The 22,380-nt window shown below is 47.2% G+C and overlaps 1 protein-coding gene and 2 pseudogenes across 14 annotated transcripts in view; 1 reads left to right on the top strand and 2 right to left on the bottom strand.

Moving 5' to 3' along the window:
* JADE2 (jade family PHD finger 2) overlaps window positions 1–22,380 on the bottom strand; it is a 1,261,323-nt gene that overhangs the window by 645,689 nt on the left and 593,254 nt on the right. The gene's annotated exons all lie outside the window — the stretch shown is intronic.
* LOC134936871 (5S ribosomal RNA) lies at window positions 17,462–17,580 on the bottom strand (annotated as a pseudogene).
* On the top strand, window positions 19,298–19,416 carry LOC134936872 (5S ribosomal RNA; annotated as a pseudogene).

The following is a 22,380-nucleotide window of genomic DNA, read 5'->3' on the forward strand; positions in this document are numbered from 1 at the left end:
GTAGTATCAGAAATATGTAACACCTCCTTCATTGCCTTTAACGTGTGGCCCTAATAAGGAATACGTTTGTTTATTCACCGTCGACACTGGATTCAGTGTCCCTGTCTGTGTCTGTGTCGACCGACTAAAGTAAACGGGCGTTTTAAAACCCCTGACGGTGTTTTTGAGACGTCTGGACCGGTACTAATTGTTTGTCGGCCGTCTCATGTCGTCAACCGACCTTGCTGCGTGTTGACATTATCACGTAATTCCCTAAATAAGCCATCCATTCCGGTGTCGACTCCCTAGAGAGTGACATCACCATTACAGGCAATTGCTCCGCCTCCTCACCAACATCGTCCTCATACATGTCGACACACACGTACCGACACACAGCACACACACAGGGAATGCTCTGATAGAGGACAGGACCCACTAGCCCTTTGGAGAGACAGAGGGAGAGTTTGCCAGCACACACCAAAAACGCTATAATTATATAGGGACAACCTTATATAAGTGTTTTCCCTTATAGCATCTTTATTATATATTTCTAACGCCAAATTAGTGCCCCCCCTCTCTGTTTTAACCCTGTTTCTGTAGTGCAGTGCAGGGGAGAGCCTGGGAGCCTTCCCTCCAGCCTTTCTGTGAGGGAAAATGGCGCTGTGTGCTGAGGAGATAGGCCCCGCCCCTTTTTCGGCGGCCTCGTCTCCCGCTCTTAACGGATTCTGGCAGGGGTTAAATATCTCCATATAGCCTCCGGAGGCTATATGTGAGGTATTTTTAGCCAAAATAGGTTTTCATTTGCCTCCCAGGGCGCCCCCCTCCCAGCGCCCTGCACCCTCAGTGACTGCCGTGTGAAGTGTGCTGAGAGGAAAATGGCGCACAGCTGCAGTGCTGTGCGCTACCTTTAGAAGACTGAGGAGTCTTCTGCCGCCGATTCTGGACCTCTTCTTACTTCAGCATCTGCAAGGGGGCCGGCGGCAAGGCTCCGGTGACCATCCAGGCTGTACCTGTGATCGTCCCTCTGGAGCTGATGTCCAGTAGCCAAGAAGCCAATCCATCCTGCACGCAGGTGAGTTCACTTCTTCTCCCCTAAGTCCCTCGTTGCAGTGATCCTGTTGCCAGCAGGACTCACTGTAAAATAAAAAACCTAAGCTAAACTTTTCTAAGCAGCTCTTTAGGAGAGCCACCTAGATTGCACCCTTCTCGGCCGGGCACAAAAATCTAACTGAGGCTTGGAGGAGGGTCATAGGGGGAGGAGCCAGTACACACCACCTGATCGTAAAGCTTTACTTTTTGTGCCCTGTCTCCTGCGGAGCCGCTATCCCCCCCATGGTCCTTTCAGGAACCCCAGCATCCACTAGGACGATAGAGAAACTACTGGTAGTTTTTTCTCTCCAAACATAATACCCTTTTTTGTGGTTCCTGGGGTAACATCAGAAATGTGCAACACATTTTTCATTGCCTCAATCATGTAACGTGTGGCCCTATTGGAAGTTACATTAGTCTCATCGTCGTCGACACTGGAGTCAGTATCCGTGTCGACATCTGTGTCTGCCATCTGAGGTAGCGGGCGTTTTAGAGCCCCTGATGGCTTTTGAGACGCCTGGGCAGGCACAGGCTGAGACGCCGGCTGTCCCATATTTGGTATGTCGTCAAACCTTTTATGTAAGGAGTTGACACTTTTACGTAGTTCCTTCCACAAGTCCATCCACTCAGGTGTCGGCCCCGCAGGGGGTGACATCACATTTATCGGCATCTGCTCCGCCTCCACATAAGCCTCCTCATCAAACATGTCGACACAGCCGTACCGACACACTGCACACACACAGGGAATGCTCTGACAGAGGACAGGACCCCACAAAGCCCTTTGGGGAGACAGAGAGAGAGTATGCCAGCACACACCAGAGCGCTATATAACACAGGGATGATTTTCCCTTATAGCTGCTTATATATATACTGCTGCGCCTAAATTTAGTGCCCCCCCTCTCTTTTTTACCCTTTGTAGTCTTGAAACTGCAGGGGAGAGCCTGGGAGCGATCCTTCCAGCGGAGCTGTGAGGGAAAAATGGCGCCAGTGTGCTGAGGGAGATAGCCCCGCCCCTTTTTCGGCGGACTTCTCCCACTTTTTTATGGATCTCTGGCAGGGGTATTTTTTACATATATAGCCTCTAGGACTATATATTGTGATTTTTTTTGCCAGCCAAGGTGTTAATATTGCTGCTCGGTGCGCCGCCCCCCCAGTGCCCTGCACCCATCAGTGACCGGAGTGTGAGGTGTGCATGAGGAGCAATGGCGCACAGCTGCAGTGCTGTGCGCTACCTTGTTGAAGACCGAAGTCTTCTGCCGCCGATTTTCAGGACCATCTTCTTGCTTCTGGCTCTGTAAGGGGGACGGCGGCGCGGCTCCGGGACCGGACGATCGAGGTCGGGCCCTGTGTTCGATCCCTCTGGAGCTAATGGTGTCCAGTAGCCTAAGAAGCACAAGCTAGCTGCAAGCAGGTAGGTTCGCTTCTTCTCCCCTTAGTCCCTCGTAGCAGTGAGTCTGTTGCCAGCAGATCTCACTGAAAATAAAAAACCTAAAATTATACTTTCTTTTCTAGGAGCTCAGGAGAGCCCCTAGTGTGCATCCAGCTCAGCCGGGCACAAGATTCTAACTGAGGTCTGGAGGAGGGTCATAGAGGGAGGAGCCAGTGCACACCAGGTAGTCCTAAAGCTTTCTTTAGTTGTGCCCAGTCTCCTGCGGAGCCGCTATTCCCCATGGTCCTTACGGAGTCCCAGCATCCACTTAGGACGTCAGAGAAATGGGTGTGGTCTCAAAAAGAAAGCGGCGTGGTCACTCAATAGTAATAATGCCCACAGTAATAGCACCCCGTAATACACATAATGCCCACCGCAGTAGCGCTTCTTATACAATGCCCACAGTAGTAGTGCTCCTTATGCAATGTCCACTGTATTGCTAATGCCCACAGTGGTAGTGCCCCTTATATAGACCCCATAATAGTGGTTCCCCTTATGCAATGCCCGCAATAGTAGTGCCCCTTATGTCCCCAGGAGTGATGCCCCTTATTAAGTGCCCTCTTTACAATGCCCTCATTAGAAGGGCCCCCAGTAGTAATGCCCTTAATGGTAATGCCCGTGTAGTATTGCCCCCAGTAGTAATGCTGCCTGTACTAATGCCCCCAGTCGTTTAGCCCCCTGTAGTTTAGCCCTAGTAGTTATGCCCCCAGTGGTAATGCCCCTGCAGTTATGACCCCAGTAGTTTACCCCCCTTTTGGTTTAGCCTCCCAGTGGTAATGCCCCCAGTAGTTTAGCCGCCAGCAATAATGCCCCCTGTAGTTTGCCCCCTTGTAGTTTAGCCCCTGTAGTTATGCCCCGCTTGTAGAATGCCCCTGTAGTTACGCCCCCAGTAGTAATGCCCTCCTGTAGTTATGCCCCCCGTAGAAATGCCCTCCTGTAGTTTGCCCCCCGTAGTAATGCCCTCCTGTAGTTTTCCCCCCGTAGTAATGCCCTCCTGTAGTTTGCCCCCCCGTAGTAATGCCCTCCTGTAGTTTGCCCCCTGTAGTAATGCCCTCCTGTAGTTTGCCCCCCGTAGTAATGCCCTCCTGTAGTTTGCCCCCCGTAGTAATGCCCTCCTGTAGTTTGCCCCCAGAAGCTTGGCCCCTTTTAGTTAGCCCCCAGTAATAATGTCCCCCAGTAGATTCCCCCCAGTAGTAATACTCTCCTGTAGTTTGCCCCAGTAGTAATGCCCTCCTGTAGTTTGCCCCCTTGTAGTTGGCCCCCAGTAATAATGTCCCCCAGTAGTAATGCCCTCCTGTAGTTTGCCCCCAGTAGTTAGGCCCATTGTAGTTTGCCCCCAGTAGCTTGTCTCTTGTAGTTGGCCCCCAGTAATAATGTCCCCCAGTAGACGCCCCCCCCAGTAGTAATGCCTTCCTGTCGTTTGCCCCCAGTAGTTAGCCCCTTTGTAGTTTGCCTCCAGAAGCTTGCCCCCTTGTAGCTTGACCCAGTAGCTTGTCCCTTGTAGTTGGCCCCCAGTAATAATGTCCCCCAGTAGTAATGCCCTCCTTTAGTTTGCCCCAGTTGTTAGTCCCTTTGTAGTTTGCTCCCAGTAGCTTGCCCCCCTGTAGTTGGTCCCCAGTAATAATGTCCCCCAGTAGATGCCCCCCAGTAGTTTTCCCCCTGTAGATCCCGCCCCCAGTAGTTTGCCCCAGTAGATGCACCCCAGTAGATGCGCCGCTAAGGAAGAAAACACTCACAATACTTACCGAGCCTCGCTCCCGCTTCCAGACCGCTGCAGTCCTCTCTCGCCGCTCGCTCCTCGGCACTATGGGAGAGACGTCATGACGTTTCTCCCATAGTGCACAGTGACAGCGCCGGAAGCCAGAGCTCAGTACTGAGCACCTGCCTCCGGCTGCCGCGCGGATGCCCACTGGGAACGCAGTCAGCGGGCGCCTGGCATCGCGCTGCACACAGCGGGTTAGGTGAGCCGGAGGAGGCGGAACTGTCTCCAAGTGGAACTGACGGAACGCAGTTCCGCCCCATTCTGGCTCACTTTAACCCCTGGGCGTAGGGGACAGAGGAGAACATCCCCAACTCACAACTGTCAGCTTTACAAACTTTGGGTTCCTGATGTTGGTCTCCTGACTGCCGGGATCCCCGGCACCAGCATTTCGTACTAACTCCAATCTGAGTATGCCCATTCTGCAGAAGATCATTATAGGCCCAATGCTAATAGAGCTGTGTAACCTGTGTGAAGTAAATAATTACTACACAATCTGTGACTGTAATCACTTTACTGTATTAAAGTGATATCAATCTGACCCCAACCCAAGCACCAGCATTGAGGCTCAAAAGAAACCACTGACAAACATATAAAGTCAGCAATCACACTAGCAGTCAGTCACATGTTATATATTAGTCATATGAGCATATTATCAACTACGAACACATTTCAAAGTACTGTATGTAGAAGTACATTTACTGAATTATGTTCTATACAGTTATTTAACGTATTCAGACGCATTGCAAATAAAATAACAGTAATGTACATAGACTCATATGCAATAAGCACTAAAGTTAACTATTCATACTGACAAAAGTAGATAGAATTTTAGTGCTGTATAACCCGTACTCCAGTAGAGTGGGATACAGGGAGACTCACCCCACTTCCAGGATTGATCAATACGTTAGCGAACGCTGAGTGGATCCAGGTGCTACTAGTGTACACTGCCGCTACGGGAACTTTTAGTGGACACAGACGCTCAGTGAACACTAGTGCTTAGGGCTGCCAAACACAGCAGCCCTGTGACCATGGTCCGGCTCCTGCCGCACCAAACAAAACAACTGATTTGCCTGAGACAGTGGGTGGGGATATATGGACTAGCCCGTTGCATCCTGGGAGGACTGAAAGCTTGTGATCGTTTTGTGCCAATCCGCTGTCGCTCCATCATATCCCATTGTTATCCTGTGAATAACCTGTGGACCCTGCCGGAGAAACTGCCAATTTCTTCTGGAAGAAAATTGAGAGAGCTGAAATCTGGACCTATTTGGAACCCAGACGTAAGCCCTTATCCACACCAGCCTGCAGGAAACGGAGGAAACGTCCCAAGTGGAACTCCGCAGGCCGATACATGCGTTCCTCGCACCAAGTGACATATCTTCTCCAGATATGATAGTGTTTTGATGTCACAGGTTTCCTGGCCAGAACCAAGGTAGCAATAACCTTTTTGGAAAGGCCCTTGTGAGCTAGGATGTTCCGCTCAACCTCCATGCCTTCAATCGAAGTCGCCGTAAGTCCGGGTAGACGAACAGACCTTGTTGAAGATCTCTTCTCAGTGGCGAACGGACATGCCCAGAAGATCCGCGTACCACGCCCTCCAAGGCTAATCCAGGGCAATCAAAATTGCCTGGACTCCTTGATTTCTGTGTGCAAAAATCGTATTGACACTTGGTATTTATCTGGATTTTTCCAGGCTAACTTAAACGGGTCATCTAACTCTGCAGAATCAGGGAAAGTGACACTGAGTTTGTTCTGTGTTAAGCAAAACGTGCCGCAGCGTCCTCTAGAGGGAGTTTTAACATGTCCCGAATAGCAAGAATGAGGGGCTCAATACCCTGTGCAGAAGGGGAATCCCCAGTAACAGGAATCAATTCATCCCCCTCCTCCTGTGTCTTATCATCAGAGTCTGAGAGTAAAGTAGGTAACCCACGCTATGTGGTCCTGATCTAGAGAGGGGGGCTGTGAAACATCTGCCTTTGCAGCTAGGCCTGCAACAGGCTGCTGCAGTTGTTGAGTTTTTTGAGAATTAACAGTGAGCTAAGATGACATATCTGACATCATGGACTTTATGGCACCGAGCCAGGAAGGCTCTTGACCCTCCACCCCAGTCCCCTCACTGAGTTGTGAGGACTGGCTGCATTATGCACATGATATGGAACCAGATGTAGAGGGAGAGAATCTGGTGTGGCATACACTGCTTAATTGGTGTTTTACCATGTTCACAGTAAACAACACTTATATACCAGTGACGTGCGGTGGGGTGAGGCAGGTGAACGTCCCTGTTATATACACATACACTCAGACAAATAATACAATAGCAAGTCTGCCCATACTGTATGTGAGAGGGAGACAGAGAGAAAGGAACAGCACACCCAAGCTAAACAGCCCCAGTGAGGCTGCAAGCTGTTATATCAAGGTGTAACACCGAAGTATTAGTCCTTTTCAGGACACAGATTGTGTACAATAGCGGCTCTCCCCCTTTGCTACACCCCTGTACCAGTTTTCCTGTGTATCTGGAGTGTCTGGAGGAGCTGAGTGCTACTGCAGCTGTAAGCAGAGGAAGGTGCCAAAACGCTGCTGGTCCCGTTCTGAGGAAACTCCGCCCCCTGTAATGGCGCCGGAGCTTCAGTGATATTTATACTGGCAAAGTCTCCATATAAGTGTAAAACATCACAGCAATTGTTAGTTTTCACTACCGCTGCAAGTGAACACGGGGGCTATGGCGGGTCCATCCCAGGAGGGTCCCTTATGGCAACCCTGCGTCTTTGCCGCACCAAGAACCGGGGGACCCCCCTAGCAGGGCCCCCAGTTTGTACTCCCCACTGTCGTCACCTTCATGCAATGTTAGGAGTGTGCGGCGTGCTGCGATTGTGACTGCTAAGGCGAAGTGCCCCGCTGTACAACAACCTCTCAGGAAGGAGGTCCTGCAGCGGGGAAGCGGCTCTGACACCTTACAGAGGCCGGTGACCATTTCCCCTCTATCTCTCATGGTGCAGGTATGCTGTTGCCCAAACAGCACACCGAAAATAATAAAGTTTTAAAATAAACTGAAGAAAACTCTCTGGAGCTTCAGAAATGTGCATCCTCTTCTGGGGGCACTTTTTTCGAAACTGTCTGTGGGAGGGGGCATAGAGGGGAGGGGCCAGCACACCCAGATGAAAAAATTTAAAGTGCACCGGCTCCTTTGGACCCCGTCTATACCCCATCGTACTAATTCCCCAAAATCCCTTATGAATGCAAGAAAAATACCTGTATTTATCTAAAATGATATAACCAATCGTGGACAAATATGGACCAATCAGTATGAACATAGGGTCATCATGTCCTTGGTGCATTAAAAAAAATTCTGGCAAGATTAATTAGGACTGTCTAGATTACATAGGGGCCGACCTATTACTACACTATCTGCAATACATGACATGGTATTTCCTCTGACAAACAGCAATGAGGACAACATCCAACTACAGTGCAACCAATAAAAGGAAACAGACTAGCGAAAGTGCTATAAATGCCATGTAAATCACAAAAATTAGAAAATGATAGTTCACTAAAACTTTGGTAAACACTGGCTGTAGTGTTTCCAATCTTTTTATAATTTGATTTAGCTATTAATTTTTACATACATATATATTATTGATATTCATGGTTACTTATTGCTCTTTAACAACTTTGGGGTATATGCAATTGCGGTCGAATTCCCGAAATTGTCGAATTTCGGGTCATTTTCGACCAAAAAAAAAATTCGCCTATGCAATTCAGTGCTTTCCGACCAAAAAACGGACTTTCAAAATTCGACTTTTTGAAATTCGAATTTTTGCAAATTCGACTTTTCTGCAATGATACAAGTGCTGCAATTCGACCAAAGCATATTCAATTCAAGTTTGGAAATTCGACAGCAGTGCTTTTAGACAGCAAATTCGTCATTTTCAATCCGCCACACTTTGGAGGGTGAAAACAAATAAAAAAAATTTAAACATGTTTTTTTTTGTGTTTTTTTTTTTGGGAATAGCAGATCTATTTATATTAGAAGGGATTAGGTACTTTTTTTTTTTTTTTTTGGAGGCACAAATATTATTTATATATTTTTTAAAATATTATTTTTTTTTTATTTATTTTTTTATTGCTGGAACGGTAAAATCCTAAAAAAAAATGGCGTGGGGTCCCCCCTCCAAAGCATAACCAGCCTCGGGCTCTTCGAGCTGGTCCTGGTTCTAAAAATGCGGGGGAAAAATTGACAGGGGATCCCCCGTATTTTTAAAACCAGCACCGGGCTCTGCGCCTGGTGCTGGTGCCTAAAATACGGGGGACAAAAAGCGTAGGGGTCCCCCGTATTTTTAACACCAGCATCGGGCTCCACTAGCTGGACAGATAATGCCACAGCCGGGGGTCACTTTTATGCCGTGCCCTGCGGCCGTGGCATTAAATATCCAACTAGTCACCCCTGGCCGGGGTACCCTGGGGGAGTGGGGACCCCTACAATCAAGGGGCCCCCCCCCCAGCCACCCAAGGGCCAGGGGTGAAGCCCGAGGCTGTCCCCCCCATCCAATGGGCTGCGGATGGGGGGGCTGATAGCCTTTTGTGATAATAAAAAGATATTGTTTTTTCCAGTAGTACTACAAGTCCCAGCAAGCCTCCCCCGCAAGCTGGTACTTGGAGAACCACAAGTACCAGCATGCGGGAGAAAAACGGGCCCGCTGGTACCTGTAGTACTACTGGAAAAAAAATACCCAAATAAAAACAGTACACACACACCTTGATAGTAAAACTTTATTACACACTACCGACACACACATACTTACCTATGTTGACACGCCGACTGCCACGGTCTCCGACGATCCGAGGTACCTGTGAAAAAATTATACTCACCTTCCAGCGTCCAGAGGTACATCCAGGTCCAGAGATAATCCACGTACTTGGCAAAACAAAAAAACGAACACCGATCCATACCGGACTAAGAAAGGGGTCCCATGCTTTCACATCAGACCCCTTTCTCCCGAATCCTGGGACATCACGTGACTCCTGTCACTGAAGTCCCTTCAGCCAATCAGGAAGCGCTACTTCCGTGGCGCTCACCTGATTGGCTGTGCACTGTCTGAGCTGTCAGACAGCGCGTCGCAAAGCCGCTCCATTACTTTCAATGGTGGGAACTTAGCGGCTAGCGGTGAGGTCACCCGCCGGTCAGCGGCTGACCGCGGGTAACCCCACCGCTAGCCGCTAAGTTCCCACCATTGAAAGTAATGGAGCGGCTTTGCGATGCGCTGTCTGACAGCTCAGACAGTGCACAGCCAATCAGGTGAGCGCCACGGAAGTAGCGCTTCCTGATTGGCTGAAGGGACTTCAGTGACAGGAGTCACGTGATGTCCCGGGATTCGGGAGAAAGGGGTCTGATGTGAAAGCATGGGACCCCTTTCTTAGTCCGGTATGGATCGGTGTTCGTTTTTTTGTTTTGCCAAGTACGTGGATTATCTCTGGACCTGGATGTACCTCTGGACGCTGGAAGGTGAGTATAATTTTTTCACAGGTACCTCGGATCGTCGGAGACCGTGGCAGTCGGCGTGTCAACATAGGTAAGTATGTGTGTGTCGGTAGTGTGTAATAAAGTTTTACTATCAAGGTGTGTGTGTACTGTTTTTATTTGGGTATTTTTTTTCCAGTAGTACTACAGGTACCAGCGGGCCCGTTTTTCTCCCGCATGCTGGTACTTGTGGTTCTCCAAGTACCAGCTTGCGGGGGAGGCTTGCTGGGACTTGTAGTACTACTGGAAAAAACAATATCTTTTTATTATCACAAAAGGCTATCAGCCCCCCCATCCGCAGCCCATTGGATGGGGGGGGGGACAGCCTCGGGCTTCACCCCTGGCCCTTGGGTGGCTGGGGGGGGGACCCCTTGATTGTAGGGGTCCCCACTCCCCCAGGGTACCCCGGCCAGGGGTGACTAGTTGGATATTTAATGCCACGGCCGCAGGGCACGGCATAAAAGTGACCCCCGGCTGTGGCATTATCTGTCCAGCTAGTGGAGCCCGATGCTGGTGTTAAAAATACGGGGGACCCCTACTCTTTTTGTCCCCCGTAATTTTGGCACCAGCACCAGGCGCAGAGCCCGGTGCTGGTTTTAAAAATACGGGGGATCCCTGCCCAATTTTTCCCCTGCATTTTTAGAACCAGGACCAGCTCGAAGAGCCCGAGGCTGGTTATGCTTTGGAGGGGGGACCCAACGCCATTTTTTTTTCGGGTTTTTCCCGTTTTTCCCCGTTTTTTAAAATCGCGGCAAAATCAGCCAAATCGGCCGATTTTCGCCCGCGATTCTGGCGAATCCGTTTTTCATTGAATATGGTGAATTCCGGAAGCCACCTTCCGGAATTCACCTGTCGAATTAAGTCGAATTAAAAAACGGCGAAAAATTGCCGCGATTCGCCGTGAATTGCATATACCCCTTTATCTGATTTCTGCAATTAAATACATTTGTTCCTACCGGGAACCGATAGTCATGTGACTGGCGGTCAGGAGACTGCTGGTCACAATACCTCCTCCTACATCCCGTCCCCTTAGAATACAAACACTTGGCATGCAACCCCCCCACACTTCCCCCAATCCCAGCGTCTGTATGGTGACCGGTGGTCACACATACCAAACACGCTGCTACCTCACCGTACTCACACCACCAGAGCCCCACATACAGGAAATTCACACACACCTTATAGCAGGGTTTCTCAACCTCGGCCCTTAAGGCAAATAAGCGGTACAGGTTAGCCATACTTCAGCACAGGTCACTTAATTAGTGCCTCAGTTAATTTGAGTCAAACGTCTATGCTTTAACATGGATATCCTTAAAACCTGGACTGTTGAGTGCCTTGATGACTAGGGTTGGGAACTATTGCCTTAGGGACTGTTATTATTAATCATTAGTATCCCACTTTTACACCTATACATTCTATTCCACCTATTCCTTCCCGCCTTCACACTCTCCTTCAAATTGTCCATCTGACCCCCCCTGCCCTTTTTTCTTCTACCCATTCTCCACACTTTGTTACACCATCGATTGCACTTTTATGAACAGCCTAATTTCACCACTCATGTTTTGCTCTATTGCCCCATTAGCAGCCTACTCTATTAACAGTCTTTCTCCAATCACTCATCATCTAGGGACCCCATATCAAGTACAACACTATCCCGACCATAAAGACCCAGCACCCATAAGCAGCATACAGTTATGATTCTCCATAATGTAGAGTACAGTGCATCGGAAAAGTATTCACAGTGCTTCACTTTTTCCCCATTTTGCTATGTTAGCCTTATTCCAAAATAGAATAAATTAATTTTCCCCCTCACAATTCTACACACAATACCCCATAATGACAACATGAAAAAAGGGTTGTTTTTTTTTGAGATTTTTGCAAATTTATTAAAAATAAAAAACTAAGAAATCTACACAAGTATTCACAGCCTTTGCCATTAAGCTCCAAATTGAGCTCAGATGTATCCGGTTTCCACTGATCATCCTTGAGATGGTAAATTTCCTGTGGTAAATTCAGTTGATTGGACATGATTTGGAAAGGCACACATCTGCTCCACACTTGTTTGTGCTCATGTCTGAGCACAAACCAAGCATGGAGTCCAATGAATTGCCTGTAGACCTCTGAGACAGGAAGGGTACAGAAAAAAATAGGATTTTAATTACCTACCGGTAAATCCTTTTCTCGTAGTCCATAGAGGATACTGGTGTCCACATTAGTACCATGTGGGTATAGATGGGTCCACTAGGAGCCATGGGCACTTTAAGAAATCAATAGTGTAGGCTGGCTCTTCCCTCTATGCCCCTCATACCAGACTCAGTCTAGAAACTGTGCCCGAGGAGACGGACATACTTCGAGAGAAGGATTAAACTGAACAGTGGCGAGATTCGAACCAGCACACACAAATAAGAGGAAGGCCATGCTAACCAACAGGAACAGCAACGGCTGAACCAACAAAAATGCTTAACCAAGTAACAGTGCAGAAAAAATGAAGCACTGGGCGGGCGCCCAGCATCCTCTACGGACTACGAGAAAAGGATTTACCAGTAGGTAATTAAAATCCTATTTTCTGTTACGTCCTAGAGGATACTGGGGTCCACATTAGTACCATGGGGATGTACCAAAGCTCCCAAACCGGGTGGGAGTGTGCTGAGGTTCCTGCAGAACTGATTGACCAAACTGAAGGTTCTCAGAGGCCAAAGTATCGAACTTGTAGAACTTAGCAAAAGTGTTCGATCCTGACCAAGTAGCTGATCGGCAGAGCTGTAAAGCCGAGACACCCCAGGCAGACGCCCAGGAAGAACCCACAGACCTAGTAGAGTGGGCCTGAACTTTCAGACCTGGCAATCCTGTCGATAAATAAGCCTGCTGGATAGTAAGTCTGATCCAGCGAGCAATAGACTGCTTTGAAGCAGGACATCCAATTTTCTTTGGATCATAGAGAACAAACAGCGAATCAGATTTTCTGTGACAAGCTGTCCTCTTCACGTAGATCCTCAATGCCATCACTACATCCAGGGATTTAGAGGTAGCAGAGGTGTCAGTACATACTGGAACCACAATAGGTTGGTTGATAATAAACGCAGACACCACTTTAGGAAGAAATTGCTGACGAGTTCTGAGTTCAGCTTTATCTTCATGAAAAATCAAATAGTGGCTTTTGTGAGACAACGCCCGCAGTTCAGACACACGCCTTGCGGAAGCCAAGGCAAACAGTGTAACAGACGCCACGTAAGAAACTTAAGGTCCACTTCCTGTAAAGGTTCAAACCAGTCCGATTACAGAAACCGCAATACCAAGTTAAGATCCCAGGGTGCCATGGGAGGCACAAAGGGTGGTTCGATGTGCAGAACACTTTTCAAGAACATCTGAACCTCAGGAAGAGAAGCCAACTGTTTCTGGAAGAAAATGGACAAGGCTGAAATTTGGACTTTCAAGGAGCACAAACGGAGGCCCACATCCACACCCGACTGTAGAAAAAGGAGAAAATGTCCCAGTTGAAATTCCACTGCAGGAAGTTTCCTGTTTTCACACCACGAGTCATATTTTTTCCAAATACGGTGGTAATGTTCAGATGTTACCCCTTTCCTAGCCTGGATCAGGGTAAGAATAACCTTATTCGGAATATCCCACCAAACTAAAATCTGACATTCAACTTCCATGACGTCAAACATAGCCGCGGTAAGTCTTGACAGACAAACAGCCCCTGCTGCAGAAGATCCTCTCGTAGAGGTAGAGGCAACGGGTCCTCCAGGAGCAACCCTAGGAGATCCGCATACCAGGCCCTTCTCGGCCAATCTGGAGCAATGAGAATTGCTTGAACGTTTTCCTTTTTTATTCTTTTGAGAATTCTTGGGATCAGTGGAAGGAGTGGGAACACGTAAACCATCTGGTAAAGCCATGGAGTCACCAGAGCGTCCACCACCAAAGCTTGTGGGTCCCTCGACCTGGAACAATAGCGATTTAGCTTCTTGTTGAGACGAGAGGCCATCATGTCTATCTGTGGAATTCCCCACCGACGTGTTAAGGACTCGAACACCTGTGGGTGAAGGCCCCACTCTCCTGGGTGGAGGTCGGGTCTGCTGAGGTAGTCCGCTTCCAAGTTCTCTACTCCCGGAATGAAGACTGCAGACAGCGCCACTGCGTGTCTTTCTGCCCAGAGGAGAATTTTTGTTACCAATGACATAGCAGCTCTGCTCTTCGTTCCGCCCTGTCGGTTTATGTACATTACAGCAGTCATGTCCAACTAAATCTGAATGGTTTGATCTTGAAGAAGATGTGACGCCTGAAGAAAGGCGTTCTATATGGCCCTTAGTTCCAGAATGTTGATAGGAAGAACGGCCTCCTGACTTGACCCTTTTCCTTGGAACTGCTCCCCTTGGGTGACTGCTCCCCAACCTCTGAGGCTTGCGTCTGTAGTTAGCAGAATCCAATTTCGAATCCCGTACCGGCGACCCTCGGTCATGCGAGTCGTCTGAAGCCACCACAGAAGGGAGACCCTGACTTTTGCCGATAGACGTATCCTCTGGTGCATGTGAAGATGCGATCCGGACCACTTGTCAAACAGATCCAGGTGGAACGGTCTTGCGTGAAACCTTCCATACTTTAATGCCTCGTAAGAGGCTACCATCTTTCCTAAAAGGCAGATGCAAAGACGCACTGATATCCGAGATGGTTTCAGGACGTCCCACACCATGGACTGGATCACCACTGCCTTTTCCATGAGAAAAAACACCTTCTGTGCCTCTGTATCCAGTATCATTCACAAGAACAGAAGTCTCCTTGTTGGGTCCAGGTGAGATTTCGGCAGATTCAGAATCCACCCACGATCCTGGAGTAGGCGAGTCGACAGGGCAATGCTGTGCAACAACTTCCCTCTGGGCAGTGCCTTGATCAGCAGGTCGTCCAGATATGGTATAATGTTCACCCCCTGCATGCGGAGGAGAAACATCATCTCTGTCATTATCTTGGTAAACACCCTTGGTGCCATAGAGAGGCCAAATGGCAGGGCCTGGAACTGGTAGTGACAGTCCTGCAATACAACCTTAGATAAGTCTGATGAGGCAGCCAAATCGGACCATGAAGGTATGCATCCTTGATGTCCATAGACACCAGGAATTTCCCTTCCTCCAGACTCGAGATCACTGCTCTCAGAGACTCCATCTTGAATTTGAACACCCTTAAATACGGGTTCAGTGATTTGAGGTTCAATATGGACCTTACCGAATCGTCTGGTTTCGGTACCACAAATAGGCTGGAATAAAATCATTTGCATTGTAGGTGAATTGGAATTGGAACAATGACCTGGGCCTGTACCAGTTTCTGAATTGCTGCCTGTAAGGTCAAACTTGTTTCTGGAGAAGCTGGTAAGCTTGATTTGAAGAATCTGAGAGGCATGAGTTCCTGAAACTCCAGTCTTTAACCCTGTGTGATAAGATCTTTTACCCAGGGATCCTGGCATGATGTTGCCCAAATGTGACTGAAATAACGCAACCTGGCTCCCACCTGCCCGTCTTCCAGGCAGTGTGCGCCACCGTCATGCTGAGGGCTTCGAGGAAGTGGACCCGGAGGCCTGTTCCTGAGAACCTGCAGTAGCAGGTTTTCTGGGTTTACCTCTGTTCCCTTTGAAGGTCGTAGAAAAACCATTGGATTTGCCTTTAAATGTTGCTGTCCGAAAGGACTGCAGAGTTGGAGCAGAGTAGGTTTTCCTAGCTGGTGTTGCTGCGGAAGGAAGGTATGTATACTTACCCACCGTAGCATTGGATATCCACGTATCCAGTTCATCTCCAACAGAGCCTCACCCGTGAATGGTAGGCTTTCCACGCCTTTCCTGGAATCTGCATCCGCAGTCCACTGGCGTAGCCACAGGCCCCTGCGTGCTGACACTGCCATGGCAGAGGTGTGTGCGTTGAGTAGACCAATTTATTTGATGGCCTCCACCATAAACTTAGTAGAATTCTGAATATGCTGCAGGAGTAAAACAATATTGTCCCTGGTTAAGGAATCTAAACTGTCAATTAGATTACCTGACCATTTAGCAATGGCCCTAGTGATACATGCACAAGCAATAGTGGGTCTCTGGACCACCCCAGTCGATGTGTATAAAGACTTGAGAGTGGTCTCAATCTTGCGGTCAGCAGCATCTTTTAAGGACGCAGCCTCGGGAACCGGTAAGACTATCTTACGCGACAAACTGGACACAGATGCGTCCACAATCGGTTCGTTTTCCCATTTCTTCCTATCCTCTGCAGGAAAGGGAAAGGAAGAAATCAATCACTAAGGGATCTGAAACTTTTTATCAGGGTTTACCCACATTTCTTCAAAAAGGGCATTTAATTCCTTTGAAGCAGGGAAGGTAGCCGAGGACTTCTTTTTAGTATTAAAATAAGATTCCTCTTCAACCTCATCTGTCCTGTCAGGAATATTTAGGACAGTTCTGATAGCCTCAAAGAGGGCCTGAATTTCCTGTGACAGGATGCCATTTCCCCCACTTGCATCCACTTCAACCCCCTCAGGGCCCGTATCACCATGCGTGATTTGGGCCAGAGTACGTTTTTGTGGGCAAATGGCGAGAGCTTGGGGTGCAGGAAAGGGAGCTGAATCTCTATGTATCAGGTACTCCATAGACTGCCGTAAGAATTGTGTTTCCTTTTCATTATAAGAGAGCTTAGTTTAAATATTTGAAATCATCCCTTTAATGGAAGCCAACCACGGGGGTTCAGCCCCACTGGACCGGGAGTGAATACTATCCTGAGTACAGCATAGTAAGTCCCCAGGGGATGAGAGACATTCAGTTGTACAAGAAACACAGTCCCTGGACATGAATGTAAAGGGACACCTACATACGGGTGGCGACCGTTAGGTTGGCATGCATTAGGTCGACATGCATTGGGGCGACCACTAAAGGTCGACATGCACCAGGTCGACAGGGTTTCTATGTCGACAGGTTCATTAGGTCGACGTGAGTTTTTCACAATTTTTTTTTAATTTTTTTACCTGTTTCATACTTTACAGTCCACGTTGACTACTAATGGGAACGGTAATCTGTGCCGAGCACAGCGGTAGCGGAGCGAGGCACCTTGCCCGAAGCGCGAGCCATGCAAGGGGACGCGGTACACTAATTGGTGTTCCAGAAAACTACACTACATGTGTTCGAAGAAAACTACACCAAAAACAGTCAAAAAACCCATGTCGACCTTTTGACCTGTTAACCTTGACAATAGGGAGAGAAGAAGACTCTTTTGTGGGCGCACTCTTTACTTTACATAAATATAGAAAATAGTCAAAATAGATTAAAAATACAAATTTTAATAATTCAACAAGATAATTTCAACAAAATTAGAACAAATGGTGGTTCATCAAGAAGATAATGGTGGTCAAATAATTTACAAAATATTCAAAATAGCACTATGTGCTGATATGAAATTAAAACTGGGTTTGGCTGACGGAAGGAAATTCTAGACGTTATGTATTTATTGGTACGTTCTATTGGTAAGCTGATCACTGTTATACATTCCCCTGTAATAAGTCTGGATACTGGTGGTACTTGTGAGTAATATAGATGTCTCTCTCTTGTCTCCTGCCAAAGAAGAGAGGGGAGGAGGGGGCAGAAGGGGGAAAGAAGAAGAGTGGAAGTTGAAGAGCAGTGTGAATCTGCTGTCAGTGTTAGACACTATATGGGCTCAATCAATGAGCTCTACTGCACTGAGTATTCCTCAATGGTCACCCACTTGAGTACTGACCCAGCCCAACACTGATTAGCTTCCGAGATCGGACGGCTTCGGGCGTTTCCAGTGTGGTATGATAGTAGAGGAAATGACCAATATTTCGAAGCTCTGGAATCACTGATGAGAGTTCACGAATTTACAAAGTTATTAGGACAGATACCAGAAATAGAGGAAACCAGATGGATCTGCTGCCAATGTTAGACGGGGACGTGACCCTGAATCACTGGTGAGAGTCCACGAAAAATAAAGAAGGGAAGAAAAATAAATAGACAGTGATAAAGTCTGATAGGCTTTAAATCCCAAATATGCTAATTATGGCAATAGTAGAATGAGCTAGAACATTTACTTTATAATTGGCAAAAATTGCCTGAATACAGGATGCCTGAGATAATAAAGCAGAGACAAAGAAGAAAAATGGAAAAATGACAGAGTACCAACTATGAAAAAGTATCCACTATAATTTATTGGTACTTTAAAGAGGAATAGATAAGTGGCAATGCGATTGTAGCTGAATTGCAACTAGAGTGTAACTTTTACAACAGTATCCACTGCAGGTTGTTAATACTCCAAAAGGATATACATAAATAGCAGTGAGGTTGTAACTAGGTTGCAGTGATGTGTTCAGACTAGGGAGGATCTATAAAAGTATTTTAGATTAACTCACTGCCAATATCATCATACCTATACACGAAGTAATGGTAATAAAACATTATAAAGTTTATGAGTATTGCTGATATTGATGTAACTGATGAGGCAGACAAGAGCCTATTAGCACAAAGTCTGTTTTTTTATACCAGAATGATAGTAATAGGTGCTCACAAGAGCAAATGAAAACACATATTCAGCAGATGCGGGCCTACAACTCCCAATATACACTATGCTGTCAAATTGTTGTAGATAGATAAGAAGAAGAGAGTTGATATTACCCGCGCCAAGTGTAGGGGTAGATTAACCCCTTCTATAGTGCTGTCAACCGTCCCCTCTCATAAAGGTGCTGTCAGCCTGGTAAAGGTCCCGGACATCTCGAATCGTGGGGGGGTTCAGGAGCCGCCGGTCTGATGTAGGCCCGCATCTGCTGAATATGTGTTTTCATTTGCTCTTGTGAGCACCTATTACTATCATTCTGGTATAAAAAAACAGACTTTGTGCTAATAGGCTCTTGTCTGCCTCATCAGTTACATCAATATCAGCAATACTCATAAACTTTATAATGTTTTATTACCATTACTTCGTGTATAGGTATGATGATATTGGCAGTGAGTTAATCTAAAATACTTTTATAGATCCTCCTAGTTACAACCTCACTGCTATTTATGTATATCCTTTTGGAGTATTAACAACCTGCAGTGGATACTGTTGTAACAGTTACACTCTAGTTGCAATTCAGCTACAATCGCATTGCCACTTATCTATTCCTCTTTAAAGTACCAATAAATTATAGTGGATACTTTTTCATAGTTGGTACTCTGTCATTTTTCTTCTTTGTCTCTGCTTTATTATCTCAGGCATCCTGTATTCAGGCAATTTTTGCCAATTATAAAGTAAATGTTCTAGCTCATTCTACTATTGCCATAATTAGCATATTTGGGATTTAAAGCCTATCAGACTTTATCACTGTCTATTTATTTTTCTTCCCTTCTTTATTTTTCGTGGACTCTCACCAGTGATTCAGGGTCACGTCCCCGTCTAACATTGGCAGCAGATCCATCTGGTTTCCTCTATTTCTGGTATCTGTCCTAATAACTTTGTAAATTCGTGAACTCTCATCAGTGATTCCAGAGCTTCGAAATATTGGTCATTTCCTCTACTATCATACCACACTGGAAACGCCCGAAGCCGTCCGATCTCGGAAGCTAATCAGTGTTGGGCTGGGTCAGTACTCAAGTGGGTGACCATTGAGGAATACTCAGTGCAGTAGAGCTCATTGATTGAGCCCATATAGTGTCTAACACTGACAGCAGATTCACACTGCTCTTCAACTTCCACTCTTCTTCTTTCCCCCTTCTGCCCCCTCCTCCCCTCTCTTCTTTGGCAGGAGACAAGAGAGAGACATCTATATTACTCACAAGTACCACCAGTATCCAGACTTATTACAGGGGAATGTATAACAGTGATCAGCTTACCAATAGAACGTACCAATAAATACATAACGTCTAGAATTTCCTTCCGTCAGCCAAACCCAGTTTTAATTTCATATCAGCACATAGTGCTATTTTGAATATTTTGTTAAATATTTGACAACCATTATCTTCTTGATGAACCACCATTTGTTCTAATTTTGTTGAAATTATCTTGTTGAATTATTAAAATTTGTATTTTTAATCTATTTTCACTATTTTCTATATTTATGTAAAGTAAAGAGTGCGCCCACAAAAGAGTCTTCTTCCCTCCCTATTGTCTATGTTCTCATACTGACTCAGGGTGCACCACCAAACAATATCAGAATTAGAAAACAGTGTTTTCTTGCAATTACCTGATTTTGGTTTAAAAAAATCAATTTTCTATACTTAATATTTCCTGTGCGGTATTCCCTCCCCGACCTGTAAACCTTGCACATGTCGACCTAATGACCCTGTCAACCAAGACACCCTGTCGACCTTTAGTGGTCGACCTAATGTGTGTCGACCCAATGACCCATACCCCTACACACACACACACACAAACAATAGGTGAAAACACAGTATGTGTAGGCAGGGTCTTAGAGAGACATAGAATTCAGAGCCAGCCACACAGCGTCCCTTTAGCAGTAGTAAAAAATAAGAATTTACTTACCGATAATTCTATTTCTCGTAGTCCGTAGTGGATGCTGGGACTCCGTCAGGACCATGGGGAATAGCGGCTCCGCAGGAGACAGGGCACAAAAGTAAAAGCTTTAGGATCAGGTGGTGTGCACTGGCTCCTCCCCCTATGACCCTCCTCCAAGCCTCAGTTAGGATACTGTGCCCGGACGAGCGTACACAATAAGGAAGGATTTTGAATCCCGGGTAAGACTCATACCAGCCACACCAATCACACTGTACAACCTGTGATCTGAACCCAGTTAACAGCATGATAACAGCGGAGCCTCTGAAAAGATGGCTCACAACAATAATAACCCGATTTTTGTAACAATAACTATGTACAAGTATTGCAGACAATCCGCACTTGGGATGGGCGCCCAGCATCCACTACGGACTACGAGAAATAGAATTATCGGTAAGTAAATTCTTATTTTCTCTGACGTCCTAGTGGATGCTGGGACTCCGTCAGGACCATGGGGATTATACCAAAGCTCCCAAACGGGCGGGAGAGTGCGGATGACTCTGCAGCACCGAATGAGAGAACTCCCGGTCCTCCTCAGCCAGGGTGTGCCCCTGACCAAGTAGCTGCTCGGCAAAGTTGTAAAGCCGAGACCCCTCGGGCAGCCGCCCAAGATGAGCCCACCTTCCTTGTGAAATGGGCATTTACATATTTTGGCTGTGGCAGGCCTGCCATAGAATGTGCAAGCTGAATTGTACTACACATCCAACTAGCAATCGTCTGCTTAGAAGCAAGAGCACCCAGTTTGTTGGGTGCATACAGGATAACAGCAAGTCAGTTTTCCTGACTCCAGCCGTCCTGGAAACCTATATTTTCAGGGCCCTGACAACATCTAGCAACTTGGAGTCCTCCAAGTCCCTAATAGCCGCAGGTACCACAATAAACTGGTTCAGGTGAAACGTTGACACCACCTTAGGGAGAAACTGGGGACGAGTCCGCAGCTCTGCCCTGTCCGAATGGACAATCAGATATGGGCTTTTGTGAGACAAAGCCGCCAATTCTGACACTCGCCTGGCCGAGGCCAGGGCCAACCGCATGGTCACTTTTCATGTGAGATATTTCAAATCCACAGATTTGAGCAGTTTAAAATGTGATTTGAGGAATCCCAGAACTACGTTGAGATCCCACAGTGCCACTGGAGGCACAAAAGGGGGTTGTATATGCAGTACTCCCTTGACAAACTTCTGGACTTCAGGAAGTGAAGCCAATTCTTTCTGGAAGAAAATTGACAGGGCCGAAATTTGAACCTTAATGGACCCCAATTTGAGGCCCATAGACACTCCTGTTTGCAGGAAATGCAGGAATCGACCGAGTTGAATTTTCTTCGTGGGGCCTTCCTGGCCTCACACCACGCAACATATTTTCGCCACATGTGGTGATAATGTTGTGCAGTCACCTCCTTCCTGGCTTTGACCAGGGTAGGAATGACCTCTTCCGGAATGCCTTTTTCCCTTAGGATCCGGCGTTCCACCGCCATGCCGTCAAACGCAGCCGCGGTAAGTCTTGGAACAGACATGGTACTTGCTGAAGCAAGTCCCTTCTTAGCGGCAGAGGCCATGAGTCCTCTGTGAGCATTTCTTGAAGTTCCGGGTACCAAGTCCTTCTTGGCCAATCCGGAGCCACGAGTATAGTTCTTACTCCTCTACGTCTTATAATTCTCAGTACCTTGGGTATGAGAAGCAGAGGAGGGAACACATACACCGACTGGTACACCCACTGTGTTACCAGAACGTCCACAGCTATTGCCTGAGGGTCTCTTGACCTGGCGCAATACCTGTCCAGTTTTTTGTTCAGGCGGGACGCCATCATGTCCACCTTTGGTCTTTCCCAACGGTTCACAATCATGTGGAAGACTTCCCGATGAAGTCCCCACTCTCCCGGGTGGAGGTCGTGCCTGCTGAGGAAGTCTGCTTCCCAGTTGTCCACTCCCGGAATGAACACTGCTGACAGTGCTATCCCATGATTTTCCGCCCAGCGAAGAATCTTTGCAGTTTCTGCCATTTCCCTCCTGCTTCTTGTGTCGCCCTGTCTGTTTACGTGGGCGACTGCCGTGATGTTGTCCCACTGGATCAATACCGGCTGACCC

The sequence above is a fragment of the Pseudophryne corroboree genome, chromosome 6, assembly GCF_028390025.1.
Source record: "Pseudophryne corroboree isolate aPseCor3 chromosome 6, aPseCor3.hap2, whole genome shotgun sequence".
NCBI lineage: Eukaryota > Metazoa > Chordata > Amphibia > Anura > Myobatrachidae > Pseudophryne > Pseudophryne corroboree.